Source organism: Mastomys coucha, unplaced genomic scaffold (assembly GCF_008632895.1).
Source record: "Mastomys coucha isolate ucsf_1 unplaced genomic scaffold, UCSF_Mcou_1 pScaffold21, whole genome shotgun sequence".
In the NCBI taxonomy this organism is placed as follows: domain Eukaryota; kingdom Metazoa; phylum Chordata; class Mammalia; order Rodentia; family Muridae; genus Mastomys; species Mastomys coucha.
The window spans coordinates 122,265,704-122,275,837 of NW_022196904.1; positions in this window are offsets into that span (position 1 = coordinate 122,265,704).

Below are 10,134 nucleotides of genomic sequence, written 5' to 3' on the forward strand. Positions count from 1 at the left end.
GATCTAAAATTCTTGCCTAAAGGTTGTATCTCACAAAACTCTTACAGACCTGACTACCAAATATAATAGTCATATTACTTCATACAACTTTAGCAGAAGTTCATTTCATGTAGTTCATCTTTGGTCTCTTCTGAGACAGGAGAATAAGTAGTACAAAATCATATATATATATATATATATATATATATATATATATATATATATATATATATATATATATATATATATACATATACATATACATATACATATGTGTGTGTGTGTGTGTGTGTGTGTGTGTGTGTATGATTGAGGGCAGCCTGAGATTATGATACTTAAGACCCAGCCTTGAAAGAAACAACAACAAAAGCAGCAAGGAACCAGCCCAAAGCCTACTGCCTATTGAAACCATTTGATTCATTTTGATCACCTATAGTTCAGCTTTGGCACCTCTTTGTAGAGATACTCTTTGTATTGTCTTTTTAAGATTAAGGGCAGTGGGCATGGTGGTGCATAGTTTTAATCCCAGCACTCAGAAGGCAGATGCAGGCAGATCTCTGAGTTCAAAGCCAGCCTGGTCTACAAAGTGAGTTCTGGGACAGCCAGATCTACACAGGGAAACCTTGTCTCAAAAAACTAGAAAAGGGGGCTGGCGAGATGGCTTAGTAGGTAAGAACACTGACTGCTCTTTCAAAGGTCCTGAATTCAAATCCCAACAACCACATGGTGGCTCACAACCATCCGTAATGATAATAAATAATCTTAAAAAAAAAACAAAAAACAAAAAACAAAAACAAAAAAACTAGAAAAGTGGGGCTGGAGAGATGGCTCAGAGGTTAAGAGCACTGACTGTTCTAGAGGTCCTGAGTTCAATTCCCATCATTCTCAGCAACCACATGGTGACTCACAACCATTTACAATAGGATCTGATGCCCTCTTCTGGTGTACCTGAAGACAGCAACAGTGTACTTATCTAAATAAAATAAATAAATAAATCAAAGATAGTTTGTTGTTATTGTTTTTGTTTTTTTGTTTTGTTTTGTTTTTTGAGACAGGGTTTCTCTGTGTAGCGCTGGCTGTCCTGGAACTCACTCTGTAGACCAGGCTGGCTTCGAACTCAGAAATCCACCTGCCTCTGCCTCCCAAGTGTTGGGATTAAAGGTGTGTGCCACCACCGCCTGGCAAAGGTTGGGGTTTTTAAAGGAAAACTGAAAAGAAAAAAGAAAAAATTAAGGGAAATGTTATTGGTGTTTAAAAGGAAAATAACAGTTACAGGCAAACTGAAAACCCAGCAGTTGCTGGGAGAAGGGAAGATGGAGAAAAAGTAATTTCTTAAAGTTAGCCACAGAGGTCAGAAAAATAGTGGGAAAGCCCAGAGTCTCAGGAGAGCTGAGCCTCAGATGTGAGTTCAGAGGACACTCAACTCTAGGCTGTGGTGTCCCAGAGCAAAAGATTGCACCACAGACACATGAGACAGAGAGCAGGAAGAGAAAGCTTATTAAGAGTAGGTCTACGCTAGTAAACCTCTTGAGCAAGGAGCCCAGAAGACTCCTTTTTGGCTTTGGAAATAGAATCTCACTATACAATCTAAGCTGCCCTGAGCTTGAAGCCCTCCTGCCTCCATCTTCCCGGGGCTGGCATGCTTGCCTACACAGACACCAGACCATTCCAAAGCCTGTTGCTGACATCCTGATGTTGCACTCCTCCTGTGACTTGGATTGGATAAGTGTTCCCTAAGGCCCATGTGTTAAGGGTTCATTCTCAGAGTGGCCCTCTTGGGAAGGGGAAGAGTCTCGTAAGAGGGTGCTGGAAGGCCTTTAGGTCACTGGAGACATGCCTTTGAAGGGCCTAGTGTGATCAGTTGCTGACTCTTCTCTTTTGCATCTACCTGTAAAATATAGGGGCTTGTTTCTTTCATGCTATGCCTCACCAAAGGCCTCAACTGACCATGGGACTCACACTTCTAAAACTGGCCATAATGAACCTTTCTTCTTTATAAGTTAATTGTCTCAAGGTATTTTCTATAGTGGCAGACAGCTAACTGACAGCTGGGTGTAGTGACACATCTTTAATCCCAGCACTTGGGAAGAAGAGGCAAGGGGATCTCTGTGAGTTCAAAGTCAGCCTGGTCTACAAAGGGGGTTCCAGGACAGCCAGGGCTGTTAGATAGAGATGTCTCAAAAAATAAACACCCAAACAAACAAAAACAAACAACCCCAAAATCAAACAAACAAAAAAGAAAGAAAGGAGGGAAGAAAGAAAGAAAGAGAGAGAGAAAGAGAGAAAGAAAGAAAGGAAGGAAGAGAATAAAGCTGACTGGTGCATGATACAATTCCTAGCCACAGTTGTACAATATCTAAGAAAGAAGAATGCCTACAAAATCTTAATACTTTACCATATCAGCCCCAGGACTGTTCACACTCTACAGTCATTATACTGTGGCTAACTGCAAACTATTTATTACAGAACGACAAGGTAAATACCAAAACTGATCGAAGTTTTCTTAGAATCTTTCATGGCAATTTGACAGAGTAACACCAGATGTATTAAGTGGAATAGAAATATTTCTACTAAGAATATGTGGGGTTGAGGCAAGAGGATCTCAAAATTGTGATCAGCTTGGGTTATGTACCAAGCTCCATCCTCCTAACTAAACTGTAACACTGGATTTGCTCAGTCTGGTGCTGGTGATGCACACATTTAATCCCAGCATCAGAGTGTATGTGTGTGTAGGTGTGTGTGTGTGTGTGTGTGTGTGTGTGTGTGTCTGTGTGTGTGTCTGTGTCTGTGTGTTCCAGGCCAGCCTGTTCTACATAACAAGTTTCAGGCCATCTGGGGCCTTAAAGTAAGATCTTGTCTCAAAAACACAAACACCATTAGGCTTACATTGTATCTATTCTTCACTGGATTTTCTGAGAGCCACTTTTACTGTAACATTTATGTGTTCATTTATGGTGTATGTGGAGATCAGAGGACAGTGCTCTCCTCCTACCAGGGACTGAACTCAAGTTGTCAGGCTTGGCAGCAAGCTCCTTTACCACTGAACCACCTCACCAGCCCTACTGTCTTTTTACAAAGTCACCAGTCTGAGACATTCTGGAAACCACAAGCTGTCTCTTCACCACAGATCCCTTGAGATGTGCTAGTCTCATATTTTCTTGATTGTTCCAAATGTCAGCTGCAGAACATCGTTTTGGATCAGGAATGCGCCGGAGTCACAAACAACACTTGGTGGTCATGGGGATCTGGGGGCCTTTCCCAAGGAGACATTGGGCTTTCTTCCTTACTTTTCTTTGCAATGTGTGGCTCCAGTTCTGAGCCAGGAGTTTCACTGTTAGGAGCCTTGGGTCAAGGATGGGGCCTCAGCTCTCCTCGGGACCCCATAGAAATTTCTGGCCATGGGGCTGGAGAGATGGCTCAAGAGTTAAGAGCACTGGTTACTCTTCTAGAGGTCATGAGTTCAATTCCCAGCAACCATATGGTGGCTCACAACCATCTGTAATTGGGTCCAATGCCCTCTTCTGGTGTGTCAGTGACAGTGTGCTCATATACATAAAATAAATAAATAAATCTTAAAAAAAGAAAGAAATTACAGGCCATACATTTGTTAAAAATGCAAGGTCAGCGTTTTATTTCATGTGTGTCAGTGTCTTGTCTGCATGTATGTGTGTGTACCACATGTATGCCTGGTACCTGTGGGGGTCAAAAGGAGATGTCAGGTCCCTAGAACTGGTGGTTATAGGTGGTTACGGACTACCACATGAATGCTGGGATTGGAACCCTAGTCCTCTGTAAAAGCAACAAGTGCTCTTAGACACTGAGTCTTCTTTCTAGCTTCGTCATTTTCTTTTAAACATTTTTTTTTAAATAGGCTGACCCGAATTTGAACTTCTGATCCTTCTGCCTCCACCTTCCAAGTGCAGGGATTACGGTGTGTATGCTACTATGTCTGATTTATGTATGCAGGAGATTTCAAGCCAGGACTCTCTCCACTGGGTACATTCCCACCTCTGACCGTTCATTTCAAATTTCATATGAATGGCTGGTGGATGGGAGGAGAGACATCATAACATAAACATAGCATTTGGGCAGAAGTATATTGAAGAAGGCAGCAGAAACTGAGCTGGTGCTAAATATCAGTGTCAGGTCTGTGCGCAGAGACATCAGAGAGGTTGGGGCAGGAGAGCAGGAACTCTGCTTACACAGAACTGAGGCTTTGGGAAAATGTTTACAGAATAACTGAATGCTGTGAGCTGGGAGTGGTGGTCCATACCTTTAATTTCTGGAGGCAGAGGCAAATGGAGCTCTATAAACTTGAAGTCAGCCTGGTCTGCATAGTGAGTACCAAGACAGCCAAGGCTATTTAGAGAGACCCTATCTCAAAAAGCCAAACAAATTAACTTGACTGCTGTGTAATTTTAGTTCTATGTGTTTCTCACTTATTGAGTACAAGTCCCAGTGTTGATCAAGTGACTCCTCAGCTGAGAAGCAATATCCATCTCTCTAAATCCATTCCTCCTGCAGAGGAAAGATTCAGGACATGGGCTCCAAATGGTAACAGCACTGCACGTGTAAAGCATCAACATGGTGTGCAGTATGTGATACTCAGAGCAAGCACCCCGGGCTCTGCCTATCGTCTATGGAGGTGCATGGAGCAGCATGCTTAGAAACATTTCATATTTGCTTTAACTCCCTGCAACCACCTTCTCTATCTTGAATTTCTTAGTTTGGTGGCAGTAACCCCAGCACTAGAGAGGCAGAAGCAGGCCCACAAATTTGACCTGCTACACAGTAACAGCGGGACAGCCAGGGCTACTTAGGGAGACCCTGTCTCAGTATACCTCTCCCCATCAAAGATTGCTAATGGTTACTAACAAGAGTCTTGGTTTTGTTTTGTTCGGTTTGGTTTGGTTTGGTTTGGTTTGGTTTGGTCTAGACCCTGTAGCCCCATGGATGCTGCTCCCCACTCTATTTGTCTGGTCCACCTCTGATTTCAGCAGCAGGTGCAGTGGACAGTAGAGTATACGCTCACTCCCTTCACACCTCAGCAGATACTTGTAGCACAGGGAGCCCTACATTCTGCATTTGGCTTTGACCACCTCCGCCACCACCCACCCATCCCTCAAACTACCTTGAAGCACAGGGAGACAATGGACAAGAGGGAAACCCACGAGCACCTGCCACTGAGGAGCAGGAGCAAAGATCCTGGGCTCTTGTCTTTTACAGGGACCATTCAGGAATGTGTTCTGTGCACTTTTTCAGAACTCCCAGCATGGTCTAGCAGTAGGCCCCTTGTGTACATTCCCTTCCATATATTCCTGGGTAATGAGTTAGCAAATATAGAGACTTCAAATGACAGTTTTTTGTTTTTTTTTGTTTTTTTTTTTTCGAGACAGGGTTTCTCTGTATAGCTTTGGCTGTCCTGGAACTCACTCTGTAGACCAGGCTGGCCTCGAACTCAGAAATCCTCTTGCCTCTGCCTCCCAAGTGCTGGGATTAAAGGCCAAATAACAGATTTTTATTATTCCCCAATTCCAGAAACAAGAAACACTATCAGAGGTCTCTGTTTCTATGGCTCCCCTTCTGAAGGTGCAGGGGAGACCCTTCCTGCTCCTTGGTACTCTTGCAGCTAGTAGACACACTGTTCCTGTAGCTGCATGTGTCATCACATGACTACCTGGGTTTCTATGTTTTTCTATCTTGTTTTTCTCCCCTCAGATGGACATCATTTCTAACTTGAGGATCCCTCCTAATCCAAAATTACCTCACCTAAAACTGGTCACTGCTGTAAAGGACTCTCTTTCTAAATATGGTCTTATGCACAGGTACCATGTGCTAGAACTTGACTGTCACCACATTCTGCCCACCTGAGATGAAAACAGGACTTGTTTAAAATGGTTACCTTAAATGGACAATATTGACACTATTGTATCATTCTATGCTTCTTGGGGAGATTGTAACCCTGTGTTGACATAGCCTTTGGTAAATGAGCTGAGAATTTAACTTTTGATACAGGCCACAATCCCAACTGGGCTTTTCCCACAGAGATATTTATAAATAGCCACAGGTGTTAATTATTAATACATATAAAATATTTATTAAACGCTTTATTTATACCAGGCTACTGTGCCAGGCACTGGCAAGACAAAGAGGAATGGGGCTCAGATTTAGTCCTTGAAGAGCTCCTGGTCCATTAGGCAATGATAATAACTCACAAGTGCATACAGCGCACTTATTAACACCTGCTGTATGCATAGCAGAACTCGGTTTTGAGGTCTTTGCTCTTGACCCATCCGTAACATGATCGGGCTGTCCAAGGCAAAGTTTATAAATACCGGAGCACTGCAGAGGAGTTTCCTGGGGCCCTCGGACTGCAAACTGGGGGGGTGGGGTCTCCTCCTGACTTACCCTTTGCTTCTGACTGCGAGGTTTGTGACCCTCCCTGGGTCTCCCTCTCTTTCTCTATCAAGATGAGGTAACTGAGACTCAGCATAAGAAAGCATTTGCTGCACAAGCCTGGTGGCCTAAGTTCAATCCCCAGAACCCATGTGAATGCAGAAGGAAAGAACTGACTCCACAGAGATGCCTCTGACTTCCTCATGTGTGTCTTCGCCTGTGCTGCCTCCGAATGTGCTCCCTACCACAGCATGCGTATATAGACACTAAATAAATAAATAAACAAACAAACAAATAAACAAATAAACAAATCTGAAACTGAGCAAATAAATGAGAGCACGGAGGGACTGGAGATGTAGTTCAGCAGGAAGGGGTTTGCTTAGAAAGCAGAGCCTGGAGTTCAATAGCCAGTACCACATGAACTGGATGTGATGGTGCATACCTGTAACCCAAGCACATCGGAGATGGAGACAGGATGATTGATTACGTAGTGAGTTTGAGGCCAACCTGGATGTGTGAGAGATTCTGTCTCAAAACAGAAAGGAAGGAGAGGCTGGAAAGATGGCTCAGCAGTTAAGAATACTTTCTGTTAAGCCAGGTAGTGGTGGCGCACGCCTTTAATCCAGCACTTGGGAGGCAGAGGCAGGCAGATTTCTTGAGTTCAAGACCAGCCTGGTCTACAGAGTGAGTTCCAGGACAGCCAGGGCTACACAGAGAAACCCTGTCTCGAAAAAAAAAAAAAAGAGAGAGAGAGAGAGAGAGAGAGAGAGAGAGAGAGAGAGAGAGAGAGAGAGAGAGAGAGATTTAAACCTTTCAATGTTACCATAGTATACTGCAACAAAGAGTAGTATGTCACCCTTGTCAAACATTATTGCATTTAATCTTTACAATATTCTTATGAAATCTAGATTTGACATTATTCCCATTTTAGTGAGTTCTATTATGCATGCCACGGCAGGATGATCTGGAGTTAGAGGTCAGCTTTGGCAGTGTAAGATAACCCTACCTCAAAAAGAAAACTATTCCTTTTCTTCTTTCTTTCTTTTTTGTTTTTGTTTTGTCTGCTTGTTTTCAAGATTGGGTCCCATTATATAGCTTTGGCTGATGTAGAACTCACTATGTGGTTCAGGCTGGCCTTGAACTCAGATATCCGAATGCCTCGGTCTCCCAAGTGCTGGGATTAAAGGTGTGTACCACTCTGACGGGCACATGGATTTTCTTTTGCAGGTGAACACAGTTGAACTCCTGAAGATGACAGTAGTTTAACAAGGCTGCTGCCTTCCTTCATATCCCTTGATTGTGTGGTACTGATCCCACTTGTGAAGGGGGCCTGGCCCATCTGGTGAGAGTAGGAAGTGGTGGGCTATCAGTGAAGAGCTACATCTTCCTCATGGGTCCAGCCAGACCGTGATGCTGTGCCCATCCCTGCCCTTTAGCATTCCTGAATTCCTGAATAGCATTCCCGCACCCGCACCCGGCCAGGAGCAGTCCAGGACCTGGCAGATTTCCCTCTGTGCTAGCTGCTAGAAAGCGCACTCCCGCCCACTTGTACCTTCCCTGTGGTCCTAGCTTCATCCGAGACTCCATAGCTGCTCCATACACTGTTGTCTTTCCAAGCTGGCTGCCTACTGGCCAATGGGAAGCAATGACCCTGTTTTTCTAACCTCCTTTGATCCTTTCTCTCCTACTCTATCAGGCTGCCTTAGGCTGGTTGTACGTACTTTCCCACCAAAGGTTATGCTCCCCCCAATTAAGTACTGAGATCTAGCTCTATTATGTAAGTGTTCTTTTGTTCTGTTGAGACAGGGTCTCTCTCTATAGCACTGACTGTCCTGGAGCTCTCTGTGTAGATCAGGCTGCCTTGAAGTCAGAGATTCACTCTCCTCTGCCTCCAGTGCGCTGAGATTAAAGGCATGCTGTCAACAAGCCCAGCAATGTCTCCATTTTAAAGTGTTCTCTGTTTCAATGGTTTATAACATATTTACAAGCTTGTGCAGTGATGACCTCCGCCCCTCCCACACATATCTAACTCCAGAATGTTTAAAATGCACTTATATTTTTAATTTCACATGTATGAGTTTTGTCTGAATGTATGTATGTGTGCCATATGTGTACAGTGCCCTTAAATATCAGAAGAGGGTGTCAGAATCCCTGGAACTGGAGTTATAGATGATTGCCAGCTGCCACATGGGAGCAGGGAACTGAGCATAGGTCCTCTGCAAGAGTAGCAAGGGAGTCATCTCTCCAGCCCCAATTCCAGCATATTCGTGTCACCCTCAAAGAAACCCGGAACTTGTCAGTAGTCTCCAGTCTCCCTTTTCTCCTAGCTCCCATCATCCACTTTGCTTTTTCCTGGACTTTTTTGGATGACTGAAAACAGAACAATTGGCCTTTTGGCTTCCTTTACTTGACCCATTTTCAAGGTTCATCCCTTCGGTTGCATGAGCCTGAATTCCATTCCCTTCAGGCAATTTTTGGACACTACCTGAAGGTCTTTCTGGAGTCCTGGGATGTCTTATCTGGTCCTTGGACCCTGAGTGAGCATAGCCCCAGGCTGCTACATTACCTTGTGTCAGGCTTTCTTCTTTACGGCATTCCATTTGGGATTTGTCTTTATATCTTATTGGGGTCCTTCATGATACCCAATTTCTTCACACATGGTGTATACTTTGTATGGAGTTCCATAATATAGTTTATGGGCTTTTTCTTTTTTCTTTTTTCCAGTTTTCTCGAGACAGGGTTTATCTGTGTACCCCTGACTGTCCTGGAACTCTACACCAGGCTGGCCTTGAACTCAGAGATCCTCCTGCCTCTGCCTCCCAAGTACTGGGATTAAAGGCGTGCACCATCACTGCCCAGCTTATGCCCTTTTTCATGATAAATTTGGATGAACTATATACTAAACAGGTCAGCCGCTAACAACAGATTTGTAGGTGGCTCCTTCTCCAGCCAATCAATGCCAAGTGCAGAGGGATTGCTTGGTCTTAAGAATTTTGGCAGCCCAGCTCTGGTGGCAGACATCTTTAATCTCAGCACTCGGGAGGTAGAGACAGTCAGATCTCTGTGGGTTCAAGGCCAGCATTGTGTACAGAGCAAGTTCCAAGAATCTTGAGGATCTGTGAGATGGCTCAGGAGATAAAGGCACTTGCTACCTGTGATGGTTTGTATATGCTTGGCCCAGGAAATGGCACTATTTGGAGGTGTGGTGGCCTTGTTGAAGTAGATGTGTCACTGTGGGTGTAGGCTTTAAGACCCTCATCCTAGCTGCCTGGAAGTCAGTCTTTCACTAGCAGCCTTCAGATGAAGATGTAGAACTCTCAGCTCCTCCTGCACCATGCCCGCCTAGATGCTGCCATGTTCCCACCTTGATGATAACGGACTGAACCTCTGAATCTGTAAGCCAGCCCCACTTAAATGTTGTTCTTATAAGAGTTGCCTTGGTCATGGTGTCTGTTCACAGCAGTAAAACCTTAACTAAGACACTACCAGACCTAATGACCTGAGTTCTATCCCTGGGACCTACACAGTAGAAGAGAACCAACTTTTGTAAGTTGTCTTCTGACTTCCACATATGTAGTGACACATGTGACTGTTTACCCAAATATATACATATTTTTAAAAAGGAAGAAAGAAATCTTGAGAGCCAGACATGGTGGTGGTGGTAATGACATTGTTTCAAGAAACGAATTAGCTAATTCAATGAATATTAAAAATAAGAGAAAAAAAATCATGAGGGTTGTCAATCTCCCCTTCCCTGTC